This window comes from Alligator mississippiensis, chromosome 9, assembly GCF_030867095.1.
Source record: "Alligator mississippiensis isolate rAllMis1 chromosome 9, rAllMis1, whole genome shotgun sequence".
NCBI classification, from domain to species: Eukaryota; Metazoa; Chordata; order Crocodylia; family Alligatoridae; genus Alligator; species Alligator mississippiensis.
Genome location: NC_081832.1, coordinates 13,249,167 through 13,259,186, shown reverse-complemented (window position 1 = coordinate 13,259,186; position 10,020 = coordinate 13,249,167).

The window sequence follows — 10,020 nt, the reverse complement described above, 5'->3', positions numbered from 1 at the left end:
TTTTGCGTTGCACGGAGCGTGGGAGGGGGAATAAGCCGTGCGGGCGGGCCGGAGAGCAGCGTCCTCGGGGTTGTCAGGTGCGCGATTATTGCAACCCTTGTGCGACGTGCGAGCAACAGGGAGCCTGCTTTTCTGATAGAAAGGATCCCCAATTTTCGGATTTAAAAACGAACCCAAAATCCAAATTTTTCCGTGATTAAAATGAAACACTACTTTTTAAAAAAAAAACTTTCCTTTGTATTTTTTTATTTTTTCATTTTCCTTTTTTTGACTTTGTCCTTTACTTTTTTACTCTTTTCCTTTTTTACTCCCTTTTTCATTTTTTACTTTCCTTTTTCTTTTTTACTTTTTCTTTTTAACTTTTTCCTTTTCTACTCTTTTTCCTTTTCCTTTTTTACTCGCTCTTTTTCTTTTTTTTCCTTTATATAAAATGAAACACCTAGATAGATAGATAGGCATTTCATTTTAGTCATGGAAAAATGTGGATTTTGGGTTATGTTTTTTAAATTTGAAAACTGGGTGTTTGTTTTTTAACCAGGATCCCTGATGACCACTAACAGTAGAAGTATTCAAAGTGTGGATAGTTTTTGGGGCTGCCAATCAATGCAGTGTATGCAAAACCTGAGTCACTCTCAGGGAGTCTTATCCAGCTCCTGGGTTTGCTGTCAGTGCTTTCTCATGACCGCTTGCTTCGAAATAAAGAAAGGCTTCAACTTGGGCCCAGTTCTCGCTCGGTGGTGACTTACAGTGAGCAATACAAGGTAAAGAAGACTCGTTTGCATAGTTTTTCAGTGTACAATAGTTTTCTAGCAAACGCTATAATTTTGAGCTTCCAATAGGATAATTTCATATTTAAGGACCTGGCCATGCTGGGCATCCTTCACGTTTGGCCAGTGGCTGTTGGCAGAGGACACCCAAGCAGCAGCAGCGACTCCTGCAGGCAGGGGCTGAACAGAGGCAGTGGCAAAGTGCTCCATGGGGGACGTGCTCCAGCTACAGGGGGGGCAAATCAACCTGAATGGGGGGTCAGAGCCGTGCTGCAGGAGCTGTTTCCATGCCATGATCATGGGACTGGGCCCATCACAGGACACTATAAGTCTCCCTTGAGAAGGAGGCCACTGGGAACACATCAACTAAGTTCTTGGGACAATAAAAACGAAAACAGGAACAGGAGCGAGGTCATTAATCACTAGGGCATTGGAAGTGGACACCGAACAGAGCACACCAGCCAGTGCCCACTCTCCCCCTGAAGGAGTCGAGGGAGCCTGTGGGTGCCAACCTGTGAAACTCCGTCTGAAGACATGGGCAGACTAGCTGCTGACAGGGAGCAAGATGGATGGACACAACGGTTTCAGTATTCACACTGGGCTCCGATGCTTCTTGCAGGAGCAGGGCTGCTATGAGTGCTCACAGATAAAGAGTTCTCTGCAGGATGGACAGACCTTTGCCCCCTGCCAGTACCTGTGGGAAACATGGGAGAGGAAGCACAGCGGTCCTGGAGGGCAGTAATTGCTGATCCATAGGAGAATGGAGAGGGAACAGCTAATAACATCACTAGTGAATGCACCATGTCTGTATAACAGCATGAAGCTCCTACTTAAGGTTGCAGTTTCCATTACAGACTCTGCTTCCTTATGCACTCCTGCAGTACTTGACCTTCTCCAGCTGATATTTCTCCATGCCCAGAAGATGGTTTTGGTAAAATGTGTTGTGCACACAAATGCACCCCAAGGGAGCTCTGCTCTGCTGTACAGAGATGCATCTCCCAGGAGGGACCCACACACACTGAAGGAAGCACACAGATCTAGTATGTCTGAAGGATTTGGAAAGGTAGTTAGTGGAGTTAATCTGAAGTCAGACAGAAGGCAGGATAGAGTTGCACTGTATAGATTGACTTAATCAGACATGTACAGTGTGAACTTTCATGGGCCCAAGGTCACTTCAGCAGCAAGGGCCAGATGTAAAAATGTACAGGCTGTAAGCCAGGAAGTCCTGTAAACTGGGTCTGAAGCCTTTCCCTGAACTGGTCTGGGCCTGTTACTGCTCTTTGGGCACATCTACACAAAATGTTAAATGCACAGTAGCCTAATAATACTGTGCAGTCGTGTGTCACAGCAAAAACAGTGTTAATATGCTGTACTACTAGACTGAGTACTATGCTCAGTACTATTAGACTACTGCACAGTAGGGTCATTAAAAATGCATGTGCCGGTGCTACTGCGCATTAAATTAGTACTTGGTTGTACATTAATGAACATGTAGACACCCCCTTTATGGTCCTTTGCCTTGCACTGTGGAGAACAGCTTGAAGGCTACTTCAACTTATACTTAGTTGCAAGAGTCCCAGCAACCTGAAACCAGCCAAGGGTCAGCAGGGGGTATGGGAGTCCTTGCTGCACTTGAGACTCATGCTGAGGCAGCACTTGTCACTTCTAGAGCAGCTGCTTTCAGCCTGTGGCAGTGGTTGGACAGGGCCTGAAGAACTGTTCTCCATCTTCTTACTTCCAGTATTAAGCATAAAAGTGCACTTGGGATCTCCTTCTCACCTCCCCCAACACCACAGCAGAGGACTTGGATGACCTCAGAGCCCTGCCTCTCCTCTTCACTCTTTAACGGCCTTCCTTATCCTGTGTAGAGCTGCTGGGTCCAACTTATCTTCCTGTCCCAGTATCTTGCTGGCAATGAAATGAGGAGGGAAGATGCCAGGAGAGACTAATAAGCCGGGCTGGGCTGGATAGGCCAGACTGAGGGGGGAACAAAGTCTTGAAAGATTCAAGGTGGGAAATGGAGCTGATGGGGACAGATGTTCCCCAGGAGGCTGAAAAGGTAAGTTGGGAGGGAAGGAGGCCTGAATGGAGCTTCTTTAAAGCTGCAAGCTTCCACCGACCACCACCCTGCATTGGCCTGGGCCCCAGCTTATCCCTTTTACTTGCAGTGTGACAGGATGACCATTTATTTCTTCAAATGCTTCAGTAGTCTAGCATTTCATTAGAAGCCCCTAAACATGGATACTGCACCTCTGGTACAAAGGTAGGAAGGACCTGAAATACTTTCCTTTGGTAAAAGTAAGAGTGCTGGTAAAAACCACACACTTAAGAACAGTGGTACAGATCAGCCAGATAAGCGATTGCCAAACAACAAGAATCATCTTCTCTAGGCAAGTTCAGCCATTTTTGCACCTTGACTACACACACTTTAGCACAAGGAAGCCTAATACAATGGAGGATGTTGCTTTTAGTTACCAGGAGATTTGAATGCAAAAAACTGTCTCTAACTTACAAGGAGACTTTTCCAGTCATCCAAGGTTAGATGGAAGTAAACCTTTCCTTTCTCCCCACATCCAAGAAAATGCATAGTGCAATCATCCCATCGCTAACACCACAATTGTAAGTAAGAGTCAGTAAAAAGTGTTAAGAACAGCCTATATAGCCCCTGGAACAATCTCTCCCCCTTACTCACATGACTGATCATCTGAATTATTTTAATATCCAATTCACTCTATTCTAGTCACAGATTCTATACATACTGGCATATGTGAATGTAAGAGTTAGTTGCATGAATCCAGGATTTTAATCAAAATCAGAATTGCCACAACTGAATTCCATTTAACATGTAGCCTGGATTCACTGTTCTGCATCATACTTTGAACTTTCCCCCCTCCCCAAAGTGCCATTACCACCTGTGAACATAGTAAATGTTAGGCAGTGGAGGACAGTGATATGCAAGCTAAAACACTACAGTATAAGCAAAAACTAAAACAGGCTTAAATTCTTAAATTGCTTCACCATGGTCTAATTTCTTAAAATAAGTTGTGTTGAGTCTATGTATTTTCTTGTACAAAAAAGGCCCACGTCATCAATGCAATTTAGAGACAAATGCAAGTTACTGCACTCCTGGGTTTGTTCCTGGCCCTCCTAGTCTCAGTGAGCGCGTCTACACGAGATGCTACGTCCCGTAGCAATGCACTACAGTGACGTAGCATCGGCAGGCACAAACTGCGATGCTGCAGCTATGTTGCCATAGTGATGTGCTCCCTCGCTATAATGCGTTGCTACAGCAACATAGCGGCTAAAAATAACTGTGTGCCACCAGCACAGCGCAGTAATGGCTGTTACTGAGCCGTCACTTAGTACTTTAGGAAGTACTAAATGACGGCACAGTAACAATAGTGCCACAGGGGCACGTGTAGACACACTCAGTGAATCACTTTCTGTAAGTCTCTTAACATCCGAGGCTCTGCAGGTCCGTTTGTGAATGCATGCCCCCACCTTCTCATAGCAGTGGTGTGAAGCTTAATTATCAGTACCATGGAAATAAATATATCCAGCTGCCTCAGGTTTTGTTGCTGCCACTGCACTGCACATCATCACCCACTTAGAACTTCACGGCATCCGCAGGGGTACAACCAAGCTGCAACAAAGGCCCAGCATTTAAGAGTCAGGATCTATTTGCACTGCATAGACTAAATCAGAGATGTAACAGTATAAGCTTTCATGACCCTGAGTTTACAGTATCTGATGCTGTGGGGCCAGGCTCACAAAAGCTCATGCTATATCTCTCATATAGTTAGCTTATAAGGTACAAGTCTACCCTGCCTTCTGCCCAATTTGAGACTAACATGGATAACTAACTACCTCTCTCTAGCATGTAAAACCATAATTAAGCACTTCTGATTTCAGGCAGGAGAGGGCAGTGTTTTACACACTGTAGCCAGTTCCTTACAAAAATAAAACAACTGATATTCCACACTAACTTAAAGGCCAGGAGGGGTGCGGATATGTGCGTTCACTGTTGACTTGGCAAGCTAAAAACATTGTTTTAACTAAACTCCTTTTAGGCCAATCAAATTCAAACTGCTGAAGATATTACCGTCTCTGCCACCTATTTCCTTTGTATTAAATCAGAGATGCCATCTTTGCTTTTTCAGTTCTATTTATATCAGGAAGCTCTCCCTTCCCATTTACATTGCATTTCAGGCAGCTGTTTTGGATCAGATAATTTCCTCTGAAATATCTAACCCCAGGGAATTCTGAATCTCCAAGATGCTTTCTAGCATCCTATAACACTCAAATGCAATTAATAAAAATAATTGGCAAACTCCAGTGACTTAAGTTCAGAACAAGGACAGCATTAGCTCTTGTAAGGCTTGTTAAATATTCATAGACATGCACCCTGTACTTTGTAATACTCTTTATATATTTACTTCTAAAATCACTTTCCATTATATTTGCAGCTCAGGATTCATTGGAACTTCCTGCTTTATACAACATAGAACAATTCAATCCACCGCCCTATCAATTTTTGCCTCTATTTTTATTCCAAGTGATACTAACAGATCACATTTAAAATTATTTTAATCCCAATGGTGCACAAAGACACAGATAAGCAGATCCTGCCCCAGAAAGCTTCCATTTCAAGGCATGGTAGCAGGTGTAATAAAGAAAGGAGGAAAAACAACACATCAGTAGGACGCTTGGGTCAAGATTATACCCCATCCAGCTTGAAAGTGTTCTAAGGCCACTCCAGTCGTTGCTTATTGATCGAATGCTTGCTGCTCTGCAAGTGTACTGCAACTTAGGTGGAAAGACAAAGAATTAATTCCTGGCCTGTCAAACCTGATGTAGCAAGTTGGATCATTTCCTTCAGTACACGATGCTGCATTGGCTCTATGAACACCAACTCATTTGATAAGATGAAATTTCTCTTCCAGCTGAAGGCCAAGTTACTATTGCTTTATTTAAAAAAAATCCAGTTAAAATTACTGGAGCACTTCAGTCCTTCAAATATGCCTGTTGGTACATCTTTATCAAGGATAAAGCTGCCATAATGGAGCTCTGATAATTCCCAGGGGAGATGCCCCTATATTTCAGCAGTTCAATAAAATCAGCATTAGGCTTTTGCTGCTGTTGCTGTCTCAAATGCTAGTAGTAAACTTGATGTTAGAGAGGCAAAAACTGCTTCTGAATGAGAATTTCAAATAGCAAAAAAGACTGGTCAAAATGCAGAATGAATCCTGAGATATTCAACCTTGTATCAGAGCCTCAGCCCAGTACCAAGTCTCCCAGGGTCCCAAATCCATGTCAAATCCAAAAAGGGGAGGTTTTTTGTGTATTTGTTTGCTTGTTTACTTCATAATGACTGAACCTAAACACAATCTGCAAGTCACATCCAGGTAGATTTCTAGCTAAGATGGCTCACATTGCCACTTATAAACTGATCTCATGAGAGAAGAAAATTGCTCCCTCTTTAGCCAAACTTCATATGGATCCAGTTCCAAATATTTTCCTCAGCCCCTTCTAGTAATAAAGGACTTACCAATTAGGAAGCAGCAAAACCAGTGCATTGATGCAAAATTGATTGTGATAACACCAAGACTTGTTCATAACAATAATGCTCAGTCCAGTGTCTTTCATCAACCAAGTTTTGGGCCATCTAACTCTGGAGCAGGCAACCAAGGCCAGCACAGAGCCTAGGAAAATAGGTGTCAAAGGCTTTCTTCCCACTTGGACTGAACAACATGAGTGGGTTTGACCATCATTTAATCATTAGAATGAGCAACCAGGTCTCCTAAGCTATTAGCCAACCCAGTTGAGAGAGAAGAAAGGGTCTGCTTCAGTCCTGTAGTAGCCCAGAAATTGCATGACCCATAGGCATTAGGTTTCATGGAAGAATTAATCTTTAACTGACCGAACATTCAAATGTATCAGTGAAGAAGGGAAAACAAACAAAAAACAATGACTGACAATCTGACTGGCTGCAAGATTTTCATCTGTCATAACCACAAAGTATTTCTGCCCTAAAGCTAAAGCAGCATTACTGGAATCTTGCAGCTTCAGTCAATGCTCTGTCTCCAAGGCTGTATTTCATCACACTGGTTTGCTCTAAGTGCTGTAATCTAGCTATAGCAAATCCAAATGCACCCACACCATTTTATTATAATGTCATAAGGTACTGTCTTGGTTAATTACTGCATCCACCCAGCTCTGACCTTGCTCAAACCACACTTGATATTCTAGACAGATAGTGCTGGATTTAACATACTGACATCAATAAAATGAAGAGGATGATCTGAAGTTTCATATGCTTTAGGATCACAGGCAAGCAGGGCTGAAAGGGACCTCATGCAGCCCAGTCCAGCCCCCTGCTCAAGACAGGAACATCCCTGACTAAACCAGGTCAGCCAAGCCAAGCATCTGCCCAACCTGCTCTTGAAAACGTCTGGGGGATACAGATTCCACTCTATCCCTGGGCAACAGGTAGTAGCTTGCTCCCCTGCCTGACCACCCTCATAGTCAGAAAGTTTGTCCAAATCTCCTCCTGAAGTTCCTCTTAAATTTCCCCTGATGCATATTGAGTTCATTGTTCCTGGCCTTGTCTGCTACAGCCAGAAAAAAAGCCTCTCTCCAGCCTCCATAATCACCCTTGAAATATTTGAAGACTATTATCAAATGTCCTCCATTCTTCTTTTCTCCAGACTAAATAACCCTAGTTCTTTCAGCCTTTCCTCATAAGTCTCATCACCCAGGCCCCTGATCATTTTTGCTACTCCACTGGATTTTTTCCAACATATCAGTATCCTTATTGAGGCCACAAGACACAGTTTATCCTTATTGAGGCCACAGCTAGTATCAGAGAAGAAAAATTGACAAGTTAGTTCTGCAGAACATTTGGCTGGAGCAGCTTTATTCTACGAAGCATCATTCTGGGCTTCATAGTATCATAGTGCTTAGGGTCAGAAGGGACCTAAACAGATCGTCAGGTCCAACCCCCTGCCCCAGGCAGGAACGGCTGCCAGGGTCGTATCACCCTAGCCAAATATCTGTCCAGCCTCCTCTTGAAGACCCCCAAGGTAAGAGAGAGCACCACCTCCCTTGGGAGCCCATTTCAGAGCCTGGCAGCCCCAACTATAAAGTAATGTCTCCTCCTGTCCAGCCTGAACCTTTTCTCTAACCATTTATGGCCATTATTCCTAGTAACCCCACATGGTGCCTGGGGAGAACAGAGCCTCACCCAATTCCTGCTGGTCCCCTTGGTGAGTTTGCAAACAGCCACCAGATCCCCCCCCCCCAGCCTTCTCTTGTGGAGGCCGAATAGATTCAGGCCCTTTAGCCTCTCTTTGTAGGGCCTGCCCCACTGCCCCCTTGACCATGCGTGTGGTCCTCCTCTGGACCTTCTCCATGCTAGCCCCATCCCTCTTGAAGTGCAGCACCCAGAACTGGACACAGTACTCCAACTGCAGCCTGACTAGCATCGCAGAGGGGGAGCATCACCTCCCTAGACCTGCTCGAGAGGCATCTGTAGATGCACGACTAGGTGCAACTAGCCTTACTGATCGCTTCCTTGCATTGGCGAAGCATGATCATCTTGGAGTCAACAATGACTCCAAGATCACTTTTCTGCCAGTGTTGATGCTTGGCTCTTTGCAGTTAAGGGAACAAGCATTCTTCTCGCTATTGATTTCTCTCACCCTGTATTCACATCCAAAATAAACATGCTTGCCTTGCAGGATGGGAGTTTTTAGAAATGCCCTGGCACCTTGAGCAGTGAGTAGAGGGAGAAGATACAGAGGCATCAAGTGCTGACCTCTCCAGGAAAGATAGCACCTTAAGCATGGTGAGGGCATGGAGGTGAAGTACTATGCAGGCAGCAAAAGCCTCCTAAATTCTAGCCAGCAAGGCTAAGGGTGGAAGCAGGGGTATGTTTTACCTATAACACAACAGCTTCTGTTCCAGAAGTCATTCCAGTTTCAGTAATTTTCAAACTGAACACAGATTTCCTGAAAGGCAGTGCCACCAGTTCTCAGAACGAAATGCATCAATAAAAGTTGAAGCCAGCAGTCTGAACAACAACGCCATAAAGTGTGTAAGCTGCTGTAGAGAAGTCACACCTGTCTTGGGCAATTTATATCCAAAGTTTGCAATATAAGCATTTCAAAACAGACTTTGTTTCATTAAGACATCTTTACTACAGTAATTGAGGGGCACCTAAGAAGGCTATTGGCTTGTATAATTTCCTAATAGGGCTTTAAATGAGTAGCATTTACACAAAGTCAAGCTTCAACTGCACAGCAAACTAAAGACAAAAAAAGAACAAGACCGTGTTCTGAGTTTAAGTGAAAACAGTTCCATAGCTTTGTCTCTTTAAACCATCATGGTTCTCGACAGAACTAGAGGTCCTCAGCTCTGGTGGTGAGTCTTAAGACAGCCCAAGTTATAAGCAGTGTTGTTTGGTGTATTAGTGACTACAGAACTGCTCAGCATCTCTGAAGTGCTGTGTGACAAAGCTATGCTACAATAAGCCATCCTGTCCTCATCTCTGCCCATCTATGCCAGACTTGTAGGGAAGGCAGATACTGTTACAGTGGCTAAGTACCATTTGAAGGAGGCAAATCATTTTAGAGAAGCAGAAATTTTCATGCGGGTTAGAATACAGGCCCTCAACTTCCTTATGTAAAGGAACAGTGCTAGTGGAACTTGTCAACACAAGAACATTTTGGAAAACAAACAAACAAACAAACAAACCATGCATCAAACTTTTTTTTTTTTTTGCCTGTGTTTTAAATTAACCTCTCAAAGAGACTCAGTGGTGACTAGAATCCTTAGCTCAAAAGACACAAATGTGACTTTTATGCTTGACCTAAGAAAAGATACCTTCTCATTTAGAAGCAAGTGGTTTTTTCCTTCCAATGCACTTGAAAGTATACCAGAGTGTAATTAAATACAGGCTGACTGAGCGATGCAGCTGCTTGGTGTCAGTAAATTGTTGTTCCATGAGTAAGGGTATGTTTCACTTGTGATTTCAGCAGGGGCACAGGGATTCACTCTCAGGAAGCCTATTACAAGATCAATACTGAAGGCATTTCTAGATAGTGGCAGAAATGAATGGTCTTTTTGCAAGACATCCTACCCTTATGTTCATGTATTTCATGACTATATACACTAAACAAAAATAATGAAGTGCAAGAGACTTTGCCATTTCAGATTACTGGATAGGTGGTCAAATCACTAACCTTTCAGAAGC